At 47.7% G+C, this 22321-nt stretch overlaps 1 protein-coding gene across 1 annotated transcript in view; it reads right to left on the bottom strand.

Moving 5' to 3' along the window:
• acvr2ba (activin A receptor type 2Ba) overlaps positions 1 to 22321 on the bottom strand; it is a 229877-nt gene that overhangs the window by 64520 nt on the left and 143036 nt on the right. The gene's annotated exons all lie outside the window — the stretch shown is intronic.

The raw sequence follows: 22321 nt of genomic DNA, 5'->3' as shown, positions 1-22321 counted from the left end.
TTTTCGCGTTTTATTGCGTGCAGTTTTGGTTTCCGTATTTGCGAAAGGATATACTTGCTTTGGAGGCTGTTCAGAGAAGGTTCACTAGGTTGATTCCGGAGATGAGGGGGTTGACTTATGAGGAAAGGTTGAGTAGGTTGGGCCTCTACTCATTGGAATTCAGAAGAATGAGAGGTGATCTTATCGAAACGTATAAGATTATGAGGGGGCTTGACAAGGTGGATGCAGAGAGGATGTTTCCACTGATGGGGGAGACTAGAACTAGAGGGCATGATCTTAGAATAAGGGGCCGCCCATTTAAAACAGAGATGAGGAGAAGTTTCTTCTCTGAGGGTTGTAAATCTGTGGAATTCGCTGCCTCAGAGAGCTGTGGAAGCCGGGACACTGAATACATTTAAGCCAGAAATAGATAGTTTCTTAAATGATATGGGGATATGGGATTATGAGGAGCGGGCGGGGAAGTGGAGCCGAGTCCATGATCAGATCAGCCATGATCTTATTAAATGGCGGAGCAGGCTCGAGGGGCCATTTGGCCTACTCCTGTTCCTATTTCTTATTCTATGTTTCTATGTTCTTATTTCATATTTCCAGCATCCAAAGTGTGTGTTGCTTTTGTACAAGTGAACATATGTTGGGCACTTAAAAAAAAAAACACAGGCTTTAAGCTTGGGAGTGGGGAGGGTAGATATAAAGTGTGATAAAGACCACAAGCGTGTTACCACATTTCTCCTCCCCCCCCCCCCGCCTTTTTTTAAGCCGGCTCTGCCAATTTTCTCTCTCTTACTCATGTTCATGCTACAGCTATATATTTTTATTAAAATTAGTGAGGCAGGGAGAAAGTAGAGTGGGGAATATCCACTGGGCCCAATCTATCAACAACAACTTCAATTTATATAGCGCCTTTTACGTAGTGAAACGTCCCAAGGCACTTACAGGAGTATTATGAGACAAATAATTTGCCACCGAGCTACATAAGGAGAAATTAGGGCAGGTGACCAAAAGCTTGATCGAAGAGGTAGGTTTTAATGAGTGTCTTCAAGGAGGAAAGAGAGGCTGTTCCAGAGCTTGGGGCAGCAGAAGGCACGGTCGCCAATGGTGGAGCGATTATAATCAGGGATGCTCAAGAGAGCAGAATTAGAGGAGCGCAGATACCTCAAGGGGTTGCGGGATTGAAGGAGATTACAGAGATAGGAAGGGGTGAGGCCATGGAAGGATTTGAAAACAAGGATGAGAATTTTGAAAGACAATGCACTTTAACACTGTGCAACAGGCTTCTTCTGTGATGCTTTTAACTTATCACTTGAAGTAGCTCATTTGCTTCCATCACTACTTCAGCCCAGTATTGTACACAATTATATAGCATTTACAGCACAGATACAGGCCATTCGGTCCAACGGGTCCACACCGCTGTTCATGCTCCACATGAGCCTCCTCCCACTTTATTCCATCTTGCCCCATCACCATATCCTTCTATTCCTTTCTCCTTCATGTGTGTATCTAACTTCCCCTGAAATGCATCCGTGCTATTCACCTCAACCAATCCCTGTGGCCGTGAGCTCCCCACTCCCACCACTCTCCGGCTAAAGAAATAGCTCCTGAATCCCTTATTGAATTGATTGGGGACAATCTTACATTTATGGCATAAGCATCAAAAAACACTCTGTCCATATTTGGAGGGACACAGTCTGTAATTGGGGTGCATTTCAACCATTTGAGTGAACATGATGTGAAAAGCCTTGCTCAACGCTTTGCTAAAAGAACATAAGAAATAGGAACAGGAGTAGGCCATACGGCCCCTCGAGCCTGCTCCGCCATTCAATGAGATCAAGGCTGATCATCGACCTCAATTCCACCTACCTGCATGATCCCCATATCCTTCGATTCCCCGAGACTCCAAAAGAAAGACTTGCATTTATATAGCGCCTTTCATGCCCACCCAATGTCTCAAAAGTGCTTTACAGCCAATGAAGTGCATTTTGGAGTGCAGTCACTGTTTGTAATGTGTGAAACACAGCAGCCAATTTGTGCACAGCAAGCTCCCACAAACAGCGATGTGATCATGACCAAATAATCTGTTTTTTTTTTTAAAAAAGCGATGTTGGTTGAGGGATACATATTGACCAGGACACCGGGGATAACTCCCCTGGTCTTCTTCGAAATAGTGCCATGGGATCTTTTATGTTCACCTGAGAGAGCAGACAGGGCCTCGGTTTAACGTCTCATCTGAGATACGGCACCCCTCTCAGCACTGCACTGGAGTGTCAGCCTTGATTTTTGTGCTCACGTCTCTGGAGTGGGACCTGAACCCACAACCTTATGAGTCAGAGGCGAGGGTGATACCCACTGAGCCACTGGCTGACACAGTTGAGGGGGGGGGGGGACACGAGAAGTGCCGACTCACATGCTCTTGTCCCACTTTACTGAAACGCAAACGGCAACTCTGAACGTGGGCGTACCACAGACGGGACGAGGACTTTGTGACCCTCGACGTGAGGGTGGGAGCCAGCTATTGGAGGAGGTGCTCACAGGGAGTCTGAAGCCAGGGAGTGTTTGGAGGGGAAGGGAAGGTGTGATCAAGAGAGAGATATAAAGTCAGAGCACCAGCAGCAGTGTCGCCTCCAGCACATAGTGAGTACCATGGCTGTGACCGCCCCACCCCCCCCCCCCCCGACCTCCCACCCTGAAACCCAGTGGGCCACTGACCCTCACACAGCCTCCCCCCAACCAGGCCTCAGACCACCGACCATCAAGGGCACTACCCAGTGCCGAGCCTGCGGCCAACATCTCGCCGCAGGCAGCTAGGCCCCATACAGCGGTGCCTGGTCTCCAGTCGTCTTGGACCCCCTTGCCACTGGATCCAGACCTCGCTCAGCTAGGGCCCGCGTGGTAGCCGGGTGGTGGAACGACCACCCCACGTTAAAAGAACTCACGCACAGGCATCTTCCGCTCCTCTAACATGAAGTTCGGGACCTGGAACGTCAGGACCCTCATGGACAACCCCAACAGCGACAGGCCGGAATGCCGCACCGCCATAGTTGCCCGGGAACTTAAGACGCTTTGATCCGAGAGCATGCAGAAATCAAACGCAGGCAGCGGAAAGAGCGTGCGGCAAACCAGTCCCAGCCATCCCCTTCCCTCAACGACTGTCTATCCCACCTGTGGGACTGCGGTTGTTGTATTGGACTGTTCAGCCACCTAAGGACACATTTTAAAAGTGGAAGCAAGTCTTCCTCGATTCCGAGGGACTGCCTATGATGATGATTGCAGAGACAGTTGCAGAGGACTGGGAAGAGGTTTGTGCTTGCCGGAGACCTTAGCTACAGAATGATGTGTGCAGCACAGAAAGACCAAAAAGCAATGTGAGTGTGTGTATGTGGGGGGTGGGGGGCGAAGGGGCAGGGAGAGCAAGGCTCTTAAATTCACATCTCGGAAACTCAGGCCAAATGGACCTGAACAACTCCCTGAAGTTTAAAACGAATTGAAACTCTCTCCGCTTGCAGCATTCAGTCAAATAGGGAGTGCGGGGGGAAAGAGAGAAAAAACATTAAATACCGTGTCGTTTATTAATAACAACTGGCAACACGTCACTGACCGAACTTCAAATAGCCAGTTTTTCAAGCCCCAGCCTTGATCTGCGAGTGACTTGTTACTATAATAAACGCGGCTCCCAAAAAAAACCCACACTGCTTTTAACCTCCCTGCCCTCGGCGATCTGGCCGCCTTCACAGTAATGAAGTCGCAAATAGAAACAGCAGCTCTGTCGGCAGACGTCAAGGTGGAAAGCCGGTATCACTTCGACACATTTTCTCGCCCTGTGTCAGTGAGCGGCGGAGCGGGGGGGGGGGGTGTTTGTTTACCAACACATTGCAGTTTTAATGAGTGACTTACACTTTGATTGAATGTCTTTTTAAAAAAAACACATAAAACTGGTTGCTCTCCACCAAACCCAAGTCTCCAGTCAGTTAACGCGGTGAGTTGTTGGGTTACTGCTCAGCGAAATAGCAGCTTCAGCCCTGGGTTTGGCCATGACTCTGGCTGGTGTCAGCCCGGGCGGCGGTAGGCGTCCCGCAATCTGCCCCAGTGCCCCCAGCTTTGGTGGAGGGGGAGGAGGGAAACGCAAAAATAGATCAGTCGAGGTGGCTGCCGTTGAATGTTACCCTGCTAAAAAGCTCACACACATACCCGTGTGGATGTTGGCTTCGGGACAACTCTGGCTGCCGACTACACTTGCAGCCCAGCCTCCCACATTTGGTCCGTGGCAGCGGGCAAAGAGAAAAAAAAACAGAATTGCATTTATATATCGCCTTTCATGACTACCAGACGTCTCAAAGCGCTTTACAGCCAATGAAGTAGTTTTTGGGAGTGTGTTCACGGTTGTGATGTTGGTAAAGCTGCAGCCAATGCGCGCACAGCAAGCTCCCACAAATAGCAATGTAATAATGACCAGATAATCTGCTTTTGTTATGTTGAGGGATAAATGTTAGCCAGGACAGTGGGGATAACTCCATTGCTCTTAGAAACATAGAAATTTACAGCGCAGAAGGAGGCCATTTCGGCCCAGCGTGTCCGCGCCGGCCGACATCTTTGAAACAGCGCCGTGGGATATTTTACCTCCAGCTGAGCGGGCAGACGGGGCCTCGGTTTAACGTCTCATGTGAAAGACGGCACCTCCGACAGTGCAGCACTGCACTGGAGTGTCAGCCTGGAATTATGTGCTCAAGTCTCTCGAGTGGAAGTTGAACCCACAACCTTCTGACTCAGAGGCGAGGGTACTACCAAAGAGCCACAGCTGACAGAGAGTATCTCCTGCGTCCCTCAGCAAAAGTGTCTCTCTTTCGGACAGGAGGAAAGTGAAGCAGAGACTGCTTTTAAACGAATGTTTTATTTGGAGAATCCAACAAACCTGGAGGAAGCTGTGCAATGTGAAGTCTATGGAAAATACAATGGGCATTACAAAGCAAAGCTTCAATTCTGCTTTTTCCTCCTGAGATTTACTCGCAGGGCTAGACCTTTGGTACATATTTAGTGCCCATATAAGCACTGAGATGCAGGCTATCGCCCATATTTGCTAAAAAAAATGGGAACTAGCGCCCCCAGTTCTAAAGCTGTTTTTTTCTCAACTCGGCCCAGTCTTGCTTCAGGTTAGCTGCCGCGGTATCTGCAGTTTTGGTGCGAGAAACACCAAAACGCCTGTAGCTCCACCATTAACTTGGGTTCTTATGAAGTCACAACCAGCCGAATCTCTCAGGTGGGACGGGTGGGCAGACTACAGGAGATTGCAAGAGGAAGTATGCTTTCTTCCTTCTGGCCTCTCGTCACCCCACTCTACCTCTGCAATGTTCTCCAACCCCAGCTCACACCCTCTGTTCTTTGGCCTTGTGCGTTATCCACTCCCGCCCTCCCTTCCCAAACCTTGCTCCATACCTACTTTAAAAAAGAAAATTGTCTCGGGATGTGGGCGTCGCTGGCAAGGCCGGCATTTATTGCCCATCCCTAATCGCCCTCGAGAAGGTGGTGGTGAGCCGCCTTCTTGAACCGCTGCAGTCCGTGTGGTGAAGGTACTCCCACACAGCGCTGTTAGGGAGGGAGTTCCAGGATTGTGACCCAGCGACGACGAAGGAACAGTGATAGATGTCCAAGGCAGGATGAAGTGTGACTTGGAGGGGAACTTGCAGGTGATGGTGTTCCCATGCACCTGCTGCCCTTGTCCTTCTAGCTGGTAGAGGTCGCGGGTTTGGGAGGTGCTGCCGAAGAAGCCTTGGCGAGTTGCTGCAGTGCATCTTGTAGATGGTACACACTGCAGCCACGGTGCGCCGGTGGTGGAGGGAGTGAATGTTGACGTTGAAGGTGGGGATGGAGTGCCAATCAAGCGGGCTGATTTGTCCCTCTTCAGCCAGCCTTTGGCCACTCCTTCTCCCCTCCCAGACTCCATCGCAACACCCAGCTCCTCTTTGTTAAAGGCACTTTACAGAGGTTCAAGTGGTTGCAAAACAAAAAAAAACCTTAATATTAATCTCGCAAAAGGAATCCAAAACTGGTCAGGCCTATTTTTGAAAGGTGGGACTCAAGGTCCCGAATCACCCCATTGCTGTCGAACATGCAACGCAAGCAACAAGCCCAACTCGTCATTTCTGCAACTCTGTGGGTTGGTTGTATTTGTACCAAAATCGCCTCAACCACAACAACAGATCGAGAAGATTACAATCTTTCTTCCTCCCCACGCAGCTCAGCTTTGAGGCCCAGCCGAGGAACCTTGCTCCCAGGCTTCTGTCACTATTGCTCAGTCATCACCAGCACACGCCATCGTCATTCGCCTCTCTGTCCACATTTATAGTTCAACCACTATGCAACAACAAAACTTTGAAACAACATTTGTACAGCACCTATCCACATAGTTACAGAACAAGGGAATTGGATAAAGACTTAGAGGTAATATTGCAGGGATGGTTGGGGATGAGGGAGGGTGCGAGAGCAGGGTGATTGGGACGAGAAACATAGAAACTGGGTGCAGGAGTAGGCCTGCACCACAATTCAACATGGCTGATCATGTACTTCAGTACCCCATTCCTGCTTTCTCTCCATACCCCTTGATCCCTTTAGCCGTAAGGGCCACATCTAACTCCCTTTTGAATACATCTAATGAACTGGCCTCAACAACTTTCTGTGGTAGAGAATTCCACAGGTTCACAATTCTCTGGGTGAAGAAGTTTCTCCTCATCTCGGTCCTAAATGGCTTACCCCTTATCCTTAGACTGTGACCCCTGGTTCTGGACTTCCCCAACATTGGGAACATTCTTCCTGCATCTAACCTGTCTAAACCCATCAGAATTTGATATGTTTCTATGAGAACCCCTCTCATTCTTCTAAATTCCAGTGAATATAAGCCTAGTCGATCCAGTCTTTCTTCATATGTCAGTCCTGCCATCCCAAGAATCAGTCTGGTGAACCTTCGCTGCACTCCCTCAATAGCAAGAATGTCCTTCCTCAGATTAGGAGACCAAAACTGTATACAATATTCAACTGGATTGCTCTTCGAAAGAGCGTGTGCAGACTCGATAGACCGAATGGCCTCCTTCGATGCTGTGCTGTTCTATGATTCGAACTAGTCAAATGTCCCAAATGGCTTCGCAGGAGCGTTATCAGACTACATTTGACAAGAGAAGGATCCAGGAAAGTCATCGTACTCGGCTCCCTGGAGTTTACCTCATTCACGTTGTGAAGTGGATTTCAATATTGATGGCAAGACAGCACCGGCAAATATCTAGAAGTTGTAATTGTAAAGATTCTGGCTGAGGATGGCCAATACCGGAGGAGAGATTTGAACAGGCCAGCAATGCAAAACCTGCAGTGCTGGGCAGACAATGCGCTGAGTGGTCAGAACAAGCACCATTGTATAGGTTTAGGTTTGCATGGGTAATATTTTCTATGTTTCTACAGCAGCAAAGGGGAACTGAGGTGAATGATCAGCCATGATCTTATTGAATGGTGGTGCAGGCTCGAAGGGCCGAATGGCCTACTCCTGCACCAATTTTCTATGTTTCTATAGGGAGAAGGCATTTTTTGGATGGAGTGTGCCCTTTATCTGCCCCCTATGGGTAGTGTCACCCTCAGAGACTGGGCAGGGATATGGGTGGGGTTGGCATAAGAAAAACAAGAAAAGGACTTGCATTTATACAGTGCCTTTCACAACCTGCAGACGCTCCAAAGTACTTTACAGCCAATGAAGTACTTTTTAAAGTGTAGTCACTGTTGTAATGTGGGAAACACGGCAGCCAATTTGCGAACAGCAGGTCCTGCAAACAGCAACGTGATCATGACTGCACTCGGCCCGTGCAGCAGAGCAGGTCTCCAGTCGTCCTAGTTAACCCTTGCCACTGGATCAAGGCCTAGTTTTGTCGAGCTCGTGTGGTGACTGGTGATCCACGCACAGGCATCTTCCACCCCCTCAATTGGAGTTCAGGACTGGAACATCGGGTCCTTCATTGAAACACCTGAGAACTCTTGTGGAAGCAAGTCATCCTCGCTCGAAGAACCGCCGATGATGAATGACCAGATAATGTGTCAGTACTCCCTCAGTATTGCACTGGAGTATCAGCCTAGATTTATGTACTCAAGTCTCTGGAGTGGGACTTGAACACTCAACCTTCTGACTTAAAGGCAAGGTTGCTACCAACTGAGCCATGGCTGACATCCAAGAGGGGTTAAAGGGGCATTCTTTATCAGAGCCAAAACTGAGATTGGGTTATTTGCCTGTTGGGAAATATTGACCACTCTGTGTCATGCTAAAAATGTTATTTTATGCACAATTTAAAGGAGTGCAAATTAGATTAGTAGGTTCACAGCTCGTGAACACTCTGCTCTGGAACAAACAGTCTGACTTCGAGACCACAGAGCGTTTCCTTTGTGCCCGACTCCTGGGTGGCAACAAGACATCTCATACAGCCCCAGTTATATTTACGAGCAGCCTAGTTAGGGACCAGACCACTCCGACTGATAATGTGCACGCATAAAGGCGGCCACACACCAAAAGTCTGGTCTGAAAGCAGAATTCCATTCTCCTTCCCCACTCACTTGTGTGTCTCATCCTTGTTTTCAAACTTCTCCATCGCCCCTCCCAATCTCTAACCTCCTCCAGCCTGACAAACCTCCAATTCTGACTTCTTGCGCATCCCTGATTTTAATCGCTCTACCATTGACGGGCTTTCAGCTGCCGAGGCCCTAAGCTCTGGAATTTCCTCCCTAAAGGTGTATAAAAGTAGACAAGTCTTGCTACAACTGCACAGTAGTTGGTGAGACCACACCTGGAGTACTGCATACATGTTTGGTCTCCTTATTTAAGGAGTGATATACTTGCATTGGAGGCAGTTCAGAGAAGGTTCATTCGGTTGATTCCTGAGATGAAGGGGTTGACTTATGAAGAAAGGTTGAGCAGGTTGGGCCTATACTCATTGGAGTTCAGAAGAATCAGAGGTGATCTTATTGAAATGTACAAGGTTCTGAGGGGGCTTGACGGGGTAGATGCAGAGAGGATCTTTCCCCTCGTGAGGGAATCTCGAACTAGGGGACATAGTTTCAGAATTAGGGGTCGTCACCCATTTAAGGCGGAGATGAGGAGGAATTTCTTCTCTCTGAGGGTTGTAAATCTGTGGAATTCTCTGCCCCAGAGAGCTGTGGAGGCTGGGTCATTGAATATATTTAAGGCGGAGATAGACAGATTTTTAAATGATAAGGGAGTCAAAGGTTATGGGGAACAGGCAGGAAAGTGGAGTTGAGGCCAAGATCAGATCAGCCTTGATCTTATTGAATGGTGGAGCAGGCTCGAGGGGCCAAATGGTCTGCCCCTAATTCTAATGTTATGTTCTAAACCTCTCTACTCCTTTAAGGCGTTCCTTAAAATCTACCTCTTTGACCAAGCTTTTGGTCATGTGGCCCAATATCTCCTTGTGGCTTGGTGTCAAACGTTGTTTGATATCACTCCTGTGAAGCGCCGTGGGGACATTGTATTACTGAACTCCAAAAGGCGCCATATAAATGCAAGTTGCTGTTTAGCAATGCTGCTGTCAGACTTTGAGGTTTTTTAATTAGTCGTCATCAGCTGCAAAAACAAACACTGGAACTCAAGCCATCATTCCCTCCCCTCCCCTCCCCTCCCCAGCCTCGCCCTCCCTTCTTATCGGCTTTTGGACAGGGTGAAGATTTGACGGACAACGTGTATTTATATAGAGCTCCTCTCACAAAAAGAAAATGTCTGAGCACCTCCCTCGGTGCCTCAGATATGGTTGCCAGCCCCAATTTTAATTTTATTTGTATAGCTATAGAGAAACACGGACTTCCTGCAATCTCCTGATGGTTCAGTTGCCTGGCTTCTTGCACATGATTTATTGAGCTCATCTTAACATGCTCGTCGGATCACTGCGTTTTATCTGCCCGATGAGGGAGATTCGGACTGCACGGGCCGAGCTGGGAGACCGTTGAGGGCTTTGAACCAAGGTCATTAAAATCAACGCGCGGACCGGTTTTCAGTCATACTTTATTGACTGGCACCGATCAGGGCCGTGCCTGGTGTAACATTCAACGTATTTAGGATATCTCTGAAGGAAACATTACAAAGTAATATACATCAATGGAATAATCCTAGGAGTAAAGAAGCAGAATACAGATAGGATTGAAGATAAATGCCTTGCTTTTCTTCAGATTCAGTGCATGTACCAAGCATTGGTCAGAGGAGGAGGAGGTTGTAAATATATATGTTTTTTCTTTTGACAGTAAACTCCCTACATCTCCCATTTTTATCCCCTGCTGAGTGATTACTCTTGTGGTTTCTGACCTTCTCTGAACTCTGACTGGATTACTGTATTGTAATCCACTCCCTTCTGTCTGATGTCCTTGACTTCAACTGCAGTGGGAAGTTTTTCATCACGAGCGAGGTGCTGCGGTACTGCTGTTCCCTCCCCATTAAGATCACAGATAGTTGCATCAGGAAGTCGGGCCAGCCTATCGCCAATGTCAAAGGTCAGGTCGGTTTACAAGGAGTGTTCCTTCCCCTCATTTCGGTTCCCTCCACCCTGCTTTTCTGATCTCCACTGAAGTGGCTGAATCTTGCTCAGAGAACTCGGCGTTGCTCCAACTCTTGCTTCTTGTACCCCCCCCCCCCCGACTTCATTCGCCCCAGGATTGCTGGTCGTGCCTTCAGCCATCTCGGCACTGAGCTCTGACATTCCCTTCCCTCTTGGCTTCTCCGCCTCTCTCGCCTTCAAGTCCCTGGTTGAAACCTCTCTCACTCTTTGACCAAGTCTTTGGTCGCCTGTCCCAAGGTGTCAGTTTGGCTCGGTGTCAATTGTTGCGACGTTTGGCTACATTAAAGAAGTTATACAAATGTCGGTTGTGCTGTTATGCTTATAAAGACACGGATATTCTCCCAGCATCTTGTTCATGTGACCATTCTTTGCTTGGATAGATACTGACCATGGAATGGAGGCTGGGGTGGGGAGATGTTGGGCCGGGGGGGGGGGGGCAGGGGGGGGGGGGGGAAAGAGAGCGGGGAGGAACCCATAGCTGTCACCATCAAACAGCCAGGAAAACGCAAAGCTCACCAGACAGCAATTAGGAATAGGAACAACGGCTTAATCTCCCCTTTCCTAGCCCAGGTGCACCGCAGCCAATTGCAACTTCCAATCACATAGAGGCATAGAACACAAGAGCAGAGAGATTATGCTTGAACTGTATAAAACTCTAGTTAGGCCACAGCTGGAGTACTGCGTGTAGTTCTGGTCACTACATTTACAGGAAAGATGTGATTGCACGAGAGAGGCAACAGAGGAGATTTACGAGGATGTTGCCTGGACTGGAGAATTTTAGCTATGAGGAAAGATTGGATAGGCTGGGGTTGTTTTCTTTGGAACAGAGGAGGCTGAGGGGAGATCTTATTGAGGTGTATAAAATTATGAGGGGCCTAGATAGAGTGGATAGGAAGGATCTATTTCCCTTTGCAGAGAGGTCAACAACCAGGGGGCATAGATTTAAAATAATAGGGGGGGGAAGGTTTAGAGGGGATTTGAGGAGAAATTATTTCACCCAGAGGGTGGTGGGGGTCTGGAACTCACTGCCTGAAAGGGTGGTAGAGGCAGAAACCCTCACCACATTTAAACAGTACTTGGATGTGCACCTGAAGTGCTGCAACCTACAGGGCTATGGACCAAAGGCTGGAAAGTTGGATTAGGCCGGATAGCTCTTGGTCAGCTGGAGCGGACACAATGGGCTGAAATGGCCTCCTTCCGCGCTGTAAATTTCTACGATTCTATCACTTTACTAGTTGGGATCAGTTAAGGCAAAATAGACCGATAATCAATCTTAGGACCTTCTGGTCGATACAGCTCAGTACCACATGCAAGGGCGTCTTTACTGAACCATATGTGGAGATCTGAGGGAGTTTTGAATTCAGAAGTCGATGAATAGTCTACTTCATTGCTTGTTGAGAGTCAGCGCCAAGCTCCCAGCAGCGACCAATGAAAACAAATTACAGAACGGCAAGGACACAAAGACCGCTACATTTGTTGAACGTACATGGTCAACACATGCTCGTACTTCTTTCGAAGTCGCTCTTTACGAGGTCGCAAAACAAACTTCGCCAACTGAAGGCCGCTAACCCTCGAGGACGCACAACCTCTATATAAACCGACACCTCGTAAAGATGACTAAATGGCCTTCCTTCACTTTTACAAGGACTGCTGAACTCCATTATTGTAGCTTAAGTTAAATTAAGCACTGCCTGTAAAGGCACTTACTGCACAGTGGTTTCATTAGAAGTGACGTAGCCAGAAGCCCTGCGGTGGGACAGGAGAAAAGGAAAGAGAAGAAAGGAGAAGAAAGGGAAAGAAGAAAGGGAATGGAGGAAGAAAACACAGAAAGAAGCAAGGAAGCAAAAGAAGGAATGAAGGAAGAGAAAAGAAACAACTTGCATTCTTGTAGCGTCTTTCACAACCACCAGATAATCTGTTTTAAAGAAGATAAAAAATAGGAGCAGGAGTAGATCATTCGGCCCCTTGAGCATCCTCCGCCATTCAATAAGATCATGGCTGATCTTCGACCTCAACTCCACTTTCCTGCACTATCCCCATATCCCTTGATCCCCTTAATATTCAAAAATCTATCGATGTCTGTCTTGAATATACTCAAAGACTGAGCCTCCACAGCCCTCTGGAGTAGAGAATTCCAAAGATTCGCCACCCTCTGAGTGAAGAAATTTCTCCTCATCTCAGTCCTAAATGGCCGACCCCTTATTCCGAGACTGTGATCCCTGGTTCTAGACTCCCCAGCCAGAGGAAACATCCTCCCTGCATCGACCCTGTCAAGCCCTATAAGAACAGATGCTTAGATGATGGTTGAGGGATAAATATTGGTTAGGATATTGGGGTGAACTCCCCTGCTCTTCTTCAAATAGTGTTGTGGGAACAGAACATCACCACCTCCAAATCCCATGCCATCCTAACTTGGACATATATCTCTATTTACGTCCTCCGAGGGGGGACAGATGGGGCCTTGGTTTAACATCTCATCCAGAAAGACGGGACCTCCGACAGTGCAGCACTCCCTCAGTACTGCACTGGAGTGTCGGCTTCAAGTCTCTGGAGTGGGGCTTGAACCCACAACCTTCCGACTCTAAGGCGGCAATGCGACCAACAAAGCCACGGTTCACAAGAGAGTCCAGTAATAGGAGAGGTGGCTCAATGTGGTTCTCCCCAGCTTGTGCGAGTGGATTGGGACAGGGCGGAGGGGAGGGTGGTGTAAGATTCCAAAATTCGTGGAAACCCCCCAATGTTTGGACTCACTGAAAAGGAAATTCGATTTGGGCCTATTAAACAGAATGTTGCATGTGGAAGAAATCTACCAGTTTTAACCAAGTTTGGGATTTTAAAAGGCATGTTTGGGCCTGTGGGGAAAAACTGCAGTGACAGAGGGGTGGGATTTAGAATTTGGGGGGGCTGTTTAACCATAGCCGGGCTCCCAGAAAACATTAGCGTTTAAACAATCGACCACGGAAGAAACGTTATCCACCCCACCCACAGGACCCAAATGTCACATACATATTCCAACACCTTTTCAACAGGCAGAGAAATATCTGGCTCATCCCAGACTTCCGAAAGCCAAAGCAGTGCTATTACAATGGACAAGAGCTCATCAATGCAGAAAAGTCCATCAACGCCAAATTAAAACACTTAATCAAGTTTCAGTTAGCTGGGCAGCAAAACTTAAACAAAAGAAACGTTAGATTTGCGTGAAGATTAAGCAGCCTCTCAGTGTATAATTGAGGGCTGATCGTACCAAGAGAACTACTTCTATTCTGACCATCACAGGAAGAACTGTTCTGACCAAGCACTTCGGAACAAGAAGATCGAGAGCACACGGTGAGAAACCACAGGAAGAAACATCGCGACATCGGAGAAAAGAACGTCAAAAACCAATCAGTGGAACATCAATACCAACTGACTTGGTAGGCCGAGATTATCTGGTGGGTAAAAATTACCTAAAGAACTTAAAACCTTATTGCTAACAAAGGAAATTGGGTACTCACCAGAGAAAACGCCAAAGCGCGTCTAACCGCATCAGTGGACTCAACCCAACTGGCTTCAATATGCAACAGAGATCTTCTACCACATCCGGGGTACGGCAAGGCAAACCGGCTATGACCAAGGAACCCCGAAACCGCGAAACAGCCCTAGCTGTCAAAGGAAGGATCTGGTGAGCATGAATCCCTGGAGCCCAGAGTTTGACCTAGTTAGAGAGTGAGTGGGAGGTGGGAGGTATTTCTATTGTGTTTATTACCTGTAATAAACTATTCCCCATTGTTTAGAACCTTTGTGTAAGATTTTACAGTTTTATTGGAGTGTATTTGTTTTACTTGATTTCTTGAATAAAATCCAGACCTTCTTTGTACAAAACAGTTGTCTGCTGCACTTTATCACACCCTGATTAATAAATCCAAGCTTGAGAACCAAGGAGTGGGAGCGACTCTCAACCGCTCTGGCTCAGGAAGGCAAGCTGACAGACCCACCACCCACGACAGTACTGTGGAGAAAGAGAGAGAGAGAACTCAAAATTGGTCCGGGGGGGGGGGGGGGGGGTCAATCATACCCATTATTTTCAGAGTAGCCACGAACACAGCACTCTGCAGCCAAACTCTCGAAAGTAAAATTTAAAACTTTTGTTTTTATCCATCCACATTTCTCAAGGTGCTGCCTTGAGTTGCAGTGTAGTCCAGAGGGCCCAGGCTGCTCCAACACCTCACCCAAGTGACCACTGCTCCACGTCAGCCCAAATGTGGGCAGGCTGTGAGACCATGAGCGTCATCACAACCAATCCTGCCCTCGCCAAGTGTAAACATAGGAACAGGAGCAGGCCATTCAGTGCCGAGCCTGTTCCACCATTCATTCAGTGGGATTTCAGATGATCCATCTCCCCGCCTTGGCTCCGTGTCCTTTAATACCTTTGGCTAGCAAAAATCTATCGATCTCAGAAGTAAAGTTATTAATTGAGCTATCATCTGCTGCTTTTTGTGGGAGAGTGTTCCACACATCTACCATGCTTTGCATGAAGAATTGCACACTTTGCAGTAGGAGATTGGGGTGGGGGGGGGGGGGGGGGGGGAGGGTCACTGAATTGCAAAGATCATTTTCAGCTCATTTTAGTAGCGACTTGGCAAAGTGCTTATTCTGCTCTTGATTATTTTTTTTAAACTAATAGCAAGCTTGTGGGAGAAGTCAGATTTAACTTCTTTGGACAAGCTATGAATTTTTAAGTCTGCTTCTATCGATTTCCCATGCTACTTTTTGAAACAATTACCTTGTTCAAAAGTACTGAAAATAACATTAAAAACCCATACAGAGCAGTGGAGTGCATCCTTCGTATTGGTCGACAGTCAATAACACATTCAATTTCAGGAACAACTGAAAGAAGTTTATTCATATGCTTAATTATATGCTACATGCCAGCAATTTATGAAGTAAAGAATGATATTGTTGTGTATCTATAAAGCATGCACTCCCATGTTCTGCCACCAGGGAGCTCATCCCCTGAAGTCCCAAGGGATCCCAGCATCCCTTGGGAGCACTGTATATAAGCCAGCCCCAAAGGCCTGTTCCTCACTCTGGAGTGTCTTAATAAAGACTGAGGTCACTGTTACTTTAACCTCCCTGTGCACAGCCTCATGTGTGTTAGGAACACAATAAATGGCGACGAGTATACGAATCCAACACAAAGATGCAGCAAACTGTGGGCATCCTGGAGAAGTTCTCGGAGGGTGAGGACTGGGAAGCCTATGTCGAAAGGCTGGACCAGTACTTTGTAGCCAACGAGCTGGATGGAGAAGGAAGCGCTGCAAAAAGGAGAGCGGTCCTCCTCACAGTCTGCGGGGCACCGACCTACAGCCTCATGAAGAATCTTCTGGCTCCGGTGAAACCCACAGATAAGTCATATGAGGAGCTGTGTACACTGGTTCGGGAGCATCTTAACCCGAGGGAGTGCGTGCTGATGGCGAGGTATCGGTTCTACACGTGCCAGCGATCTGAAGGTCAGGAAGTGGCGAGCTACGTCGCTGAGCTAAGGCGACTTGCAGGACAATGTGAGTTTGATGGCTACCTGGAGCAGATGCTCAGAGACTTTTTTGTACTGGGCATTGGCCATGAGACCATCCTACAAAAACTTTTGACTGTAGAGACACTGACCCTCAGTAAGGCCATTGCGATAGCACAGGTGTTTATGTCCACCAGTGATAACACCAAACAAATCTCTCAGCACACAAGTGCTAGCAATGTTCATAAATTAACTGGAACTGTATTTGCGAGCAGAAATGTACAGGGCAGAACCCACGAGTCTGCAACTGCCAGCAGGCCTCAGGTGACCCAGATGACTCAGAGTCCCCAACAAAGGATGAATGCAAGGCAATTCACACCTTGTTGGCGTTGTGGAGGCTTCCATTCAGCCTATTCATGCTGCTTCAAAGGGTATGTTTGCAAGAGCTGTGGAACAATGGGGCACCTCCAACAAGCTTGCAGACGAGCTGCAAGCTCTGCAAAACCTGCTAACCACCACGTGGCAGAGGAAGATCGGTCCATGGTGGATCAAAGCAATTTCGAGCCTGAGAGAGGAAGCAGATGCTGAAGTACACGGGGTGCACACATTTTCGACGAAATGTCCACCTATAATGCTAAATGTAAAATTGAATGGCTTACCCGTAGCAATGGAACTGGACAGTGGCGCTAGCCAATCCATCATGAGTAAAAAGATGTTTGAGACATTGTGGTGCAACAAGGCATTCAGACCAGCCCTGAGCCCCATCCACACGAAACTGAAAACATACACCAGAGAGCTTATCACTGTCCTGGGCAGCGCCATGGTCAAGGTCACCTACGAGGGCACGGTGCACGAACTGCCACTCTGGATTTCCCCGGGCGATGGCCCCACACTGCTTGGAAGGAGCTGGCTGGGCAAAATCCACTGAAACTGGGATGACATCCGAGCGCTATCAGATGTCAATGAGGCCTCATGTACCCAGGTTCTTAACAAATTTCCTTCCCTTTTTGAGCCAGGCATTGGAAACTTTTCCTGGGCGAAGGTACGGATCCACTTGGTCCCAGTGGCTCGACCCATTCACCACAAGGTGCGAGCAGTACCTCACATGATGAGAGAGAGTGTGGAAATCGAGCTGGACAGACTGCAACGCGAGGGCATCATCTCCCCAGTGGAATTTAGCGAGTGGGCCAGCCCGATTGTTCCAGTACTCAAAAGTAATGGCACGGTCAGGATTTGCGGTGATTATAAAATAGCTATGAATCGTTTCTCGTCACAGGACCAATACCCGCTACCTAAGGCAGACGACCTATTTGTGACGCTGGCAGGAGGCAAGACGTTCACCAAGCTCGACCTGACTTCGGCCTACATGACGCAGGAGCTGGAGGAGTCTTCGAAGGGCCTCACCTGCATCAACACGCACAAGGGACTGTTCATTCCGTTTGGAATTCGGTCGGCTGCAGCGATCTTCCAGAGAAACATGGAGAGCCTACTCAAGTCAGTACCACACACGGTGGGCTTTCAGGAAGACATATTGGTCACGAGTCGGGACACCGCCGAGCACCTACAAAACCTGGAGGAGGTCCTCCAGCGACTTAATCGCGTAGGGCTGCGGCTGAAGAGGTCGAAATGCGTCTTCATGGCAACAGAAGTGGAGTTTTTGGGGAGAAAGATCGCGGCGGACGGCATTCGGCCCACAGATGCCAAGACAGAGGCTATCAGGAACACGCCCAGGCCACAGAACGTCACGGAGCTGCGGTCGTTCCTGAGACGACTCAACTATTTTGGTAACTTCCTACCGGGGTTAAGCACCCTTTTAGAGCCCCTACATGTGTTATTGCGCAAAGGTGAGAACTGGGTATGGGGGAAAAAACAAGTAATTGCTTTTGAGAAAACCAGAAACATTTTATGCTCCAACAAGCTGCTTGTATTGTATAACCCGTGTAAAAGACTTGTGCTAACATGTGATGCGTCGTCGTACGGAGTCGGGTGTGTATTACAACAAGCATATTCCACCATCAGGGAGCTCATCCTTGGGAGCACTGTATATAAGCCGACCCCCTAAGGCCTGTTCCTCTGTTCCTCACTCTGGAGTGTCTTAATAAAGACTGAGGTCACTGTTACTTTAACCTCCCTGTGTGCAGCCTCATCTGTGTTAGGAACACAATAGATATAAAAATACCATACTTCAAATTTAGAATTGAATTTCATCCCATTCCTCCCTTACCCGCCAACAAACATATTCTCACATATGTACATACATACATACACTACTACTTCTTCCGCCGGTCTCTCGAATTGAGGATGACTTGTTTCCACACCAAAAAGAATGAGTTCAATGAGTTCACAGGTGTTTCAATGAAGGACCTAATATTCCAGGTCCCAAACTGCATATTGAAGGGTGGAAGGTGCCTGTGCGTGGATTTTTTTTTAAATGTGTGGTGACCGTTGCACACCAGCCACCACACGGGCTTGACAGAGCCAGGTCTTGGTCCAGTAGCAAGGGTTAACCAAGACGACTGGAGACCAGCTCTGCTGCACGGAACTAGTGCGCACACATATCACAGTGTGGGCTGGCCCTCGCCTCTTCTGGGCCCTGATCACGTTGCTCTGTAATCTCTCGCCGCTCCTTTGCCCCGACCTCGCCGCTCCTGCTGTACATGCCCACGTTCCAGACACACACATACCCACACCAAAACCATCATCATAGGCAGTCCCTCAAAATCAAGGAAGACTTGCTTCCACTCTAAACGTGAGTTCTCAGGTGACTGAACAATCCAATATGGGGATTACAGTCTCTGTCACAGGTGGGCCCCATTTCTCAGGTTACTCCACTTGCATAGAATATACAGCACAGAAATAGGCCTCTCGGCCCAACCAGTCATAGGATGATAGAATGGTTACAACACGGAAGGAGGCCATTCGGCCCATTGAGCCCATGTCAGCTCTCTGAAAGAGCACCTCAGCTAGTCCCACTCCCCCATCTACTCGAGCCTCCTCCATTCTTCCTCATCTAACTACCAGCCTAACCCTCTGTTCCCTTCTCCCCCATAAGAACATAAGAAATTGGAACATAGAAACATAGAAAATAGGTGCAGGAGTAGGCCATTCGGCCCTTCTAGCCTGCACCGCCATTCAATGAGTTCATGGCTGAACATGCAACTGCAGTACCCCATTCCTGCTTTCTCACCATACCCCTTGATTCCCCTAGTAGTAAGGACTTCATCTAACTCCTTTTTGAATATATTTAGTGAATTGGCCTCAACAACTTTCTGTGGTAGAGAATTCCACAGGTTCACCACTCTCTGGGTGAAGAAATTCCTCCTCATCTCGGGCCTAAATGGCTTCCCCCTTATCCTTAGACTGTGTCCCCTGGTTCTGGACTTCCCCTGCATCTAACCTGTCTAACCCAGTCAGAATTTTAAACGTTTCTATGAGGTCCCCTCTCATTCTTCTGAACTCCAGTGAATACAAGCCCAGTTGATCCAGTCTTTCTTGATAGGTCAGTCCCGCCATCCCGGGAATCAGTCTGGTGAACCTTCGCTGCACTCCCTCAATAGCAAGAATGTCCTTCCTCAGGTTAGGAGACCAAAACTGTACACAATACTCCAGGTGTGGCCTCACCAAGGCCCTGTACAATTGTAGCAACACCTCCCTGCCCCTGTACTCAAATCCCCTCGCTATGAAGGCCAACATGCCATTTGCTTTCTTAACCACCTGCTGTACCTGCATGCCAACCTTCAATGACTGATGTACCATGACACCCAGGTCTCTTTGCACCTCCCCTTTTCCTAATCTGTCACCATTTAGATAATAGTCTGTCTCTCTGTTTTTACCACCAAAGTGGATAACCTCACATTTATCCACATTATACTTCATCTGCCATGCATTTGCCCACTCACCTAACCTATCCAAGTCGCTCTGCAGCCTCATAGCATCCTCCTCGCAGCTCACACTGCCACCCAACTTTGTGTCATCCGCAAATTTGGAGATACTACATTTAATCCCCTCGTCTAAATCATTAATATACAGTGTAAACAGCTGGGGCCCCAGCACAGAACCTTGCGGTACCCCACTAGTCACTGCCTGCCATTCTGAAAAGTCCCCATTTACTCCTACTCTTTGCTTCCTGTCTGACAACCAGTTCTCAATCCATGTCAGCACACTACCCCCAATCCCATGTGCTTTAACTTTGCACATTAATCTCTTGTGTGGGACCTTGTCGAAAGCCTTCTGAAAGTCCAAATATACCACATCAACTGGTTCTCCCTTGTCCACTCTACTGGAAACATCCTCAAAAAATTCCAGAAGATTTGTCAAGCATGATTTCCCTTTCACAAATCCATGCTGACTTGGACCTATCATATTACCTCTTTCCAGTTGCACTGCTATGACATCCTTAATAATTGATTCCATCATTTTACCCACTACCGATGTCAGGCTGACCGGTCTATAATTCCCTGTTTTCTCTCTCCCTCTTTTTTTAAAAAGTGGGGTTACATTGGCTACCCTCCACTCCATAGGAACTGATCCAGAGTCAATGGAATGTTGGAAAATGACTGTCAATGCATCCACTATTTCCAAGGCCACCTCCTTAAGTACTCTGGGATGCAGTCCATCAGGCCCTGGGGATTTATCGGCCTTCAATCCCATCAATTTCCCCAACACAATTTCCCGACTAGTAAGGATTTCCCTCAGTTCCTCCTCCTTACTAGACCCTCCGACCCCTTTTATATCCGGAAGGATGTTTGTGTCCTCCTCAGTGAATACCGAACCAAAGTACTTGTTCAATTGGTCCGCCATTTCTTTGTTCCCCGTTATGACTTCCCCTGATTCTGACTGCAGGGGACCTACGTTTGTCTTTACTAACCTTTTTCTCTTTACATATCTATAGAAACTTTTGCAATCCGTCTTAATGTTCCCTGCAAGCTTCTTCTCGTACTCCATTTTCCCTGCCCTAATCAAACCCTTTGTCCTCCTCTGCTGAGTTCTAAATTTCTCCCAGTCCCCGGGTTCGCTGCTATTTCTGGCCAATTTGCATGCCACTTCCTTGGCTTTAATACTATCCCTGATTTCCCTTGATAGCCACGGTTGAGCCACCTTCCCTTTTTTATTTTTACGCCAGACAGGAATGTACAATTGTTGTAGTTCATCCATGCGGTCTCTAAATGTCTGCCATTGCCCATCCACAGTCAACCCCTTCAGTATCATTCGCCAATCTATCCTAGCCAATTCACGCCTCATACCTTCAAAGTTACCCTTCTTTAAATTCTGGACCATGGTCTCTGAATTAACTGTTTCATTCTCCATCCTAATGCAGAATTCCACCATATTATGGTCACTCTTCCCCAAGGGGTCTCGCACAACGAGATTGCTAATTAATCCTCTCTCATTGCACAACACCCAGTCTAAGATGGCCTCCCCCCTAGTTGGTTCCTCGACATATTGGTCTAAAAAACCATCCCTTATGCACTCCAGGAAATCCTCCTCCACCGTATTGCTTCCAGTTTGGTTAACCCAATCTATGTGCATATTAAAGTCACCCATTATAACTGCTGCACCTTTATTGCACGCACCCCTAATTTCATGTTTGATGCCCTCCCCAACATCACCACTACTGTTTGGAGGTCTGTACACAACTCCCACTAACGTTTTTTGCCCTTTGGTATTCTGCAGCTCTACCCATATAAATTTCGCATCATCCAAGCTAATGTCCTTCCGAACTATTGCCTTAATTTCCTCCTTAACCAGCAATGCTACCCCACCTCCTTTTCCTTTTATTCTATCTTTCCTGAATGTTGAATACCCCTGGATGTTGAGTTCCCAGCCCCGATCATCCTGGAGCCACGTCTCCGTAACAGAGGTAGGCCATACGGCCCCTCGAGCCTGCTCCGCCATTCAATAAGATCATGGCTGATCTGATCATGAACTCAGCTCCCTCATGTGCTTATCTAGCTTCTCCTTAAATACATCAATACTATATGCCTCAATTACTCCCTGTAGCAGCAAGTTCCACATTATCCCCACTCTTTGGGTGAAGAAGTTTCTGCTGAATTCCCGATTTCATTTCTTGGTGACTATCATATTGATGGCCTCTAGTTTTGCTCTTTCCCACAAGTGTAAATACTCTGTGTCTATTCTATCAAAACCTCTCATAATTTTAAAGACCTCTTTTCAGACTGTACCGAATTTCCGTGCGGGTGTCAGCTATCTAAAGAGAAATAGCTTCAATGGATAAACTTTTATTTAATCTAAC

This window comes from Pristiophorus japonicus, chromosome 5 (assembly GCF_044704955.1).
Source record: "Pristiophorus japonicus isolate sPriJap1 chromosome 5, sPriJap1.hap1, whole genome shotgun sequence".
NCBI lineage: Eukaryota > Metazoa > Chordata > Chondrichthyes > Pristiophoridae > Pristiophorus > Pristiophorus japonicus.
Note: the sequence above shows the minus strand (reverse complement) of the source record. Positions and strands in the feature narration are given on the sequence as shown.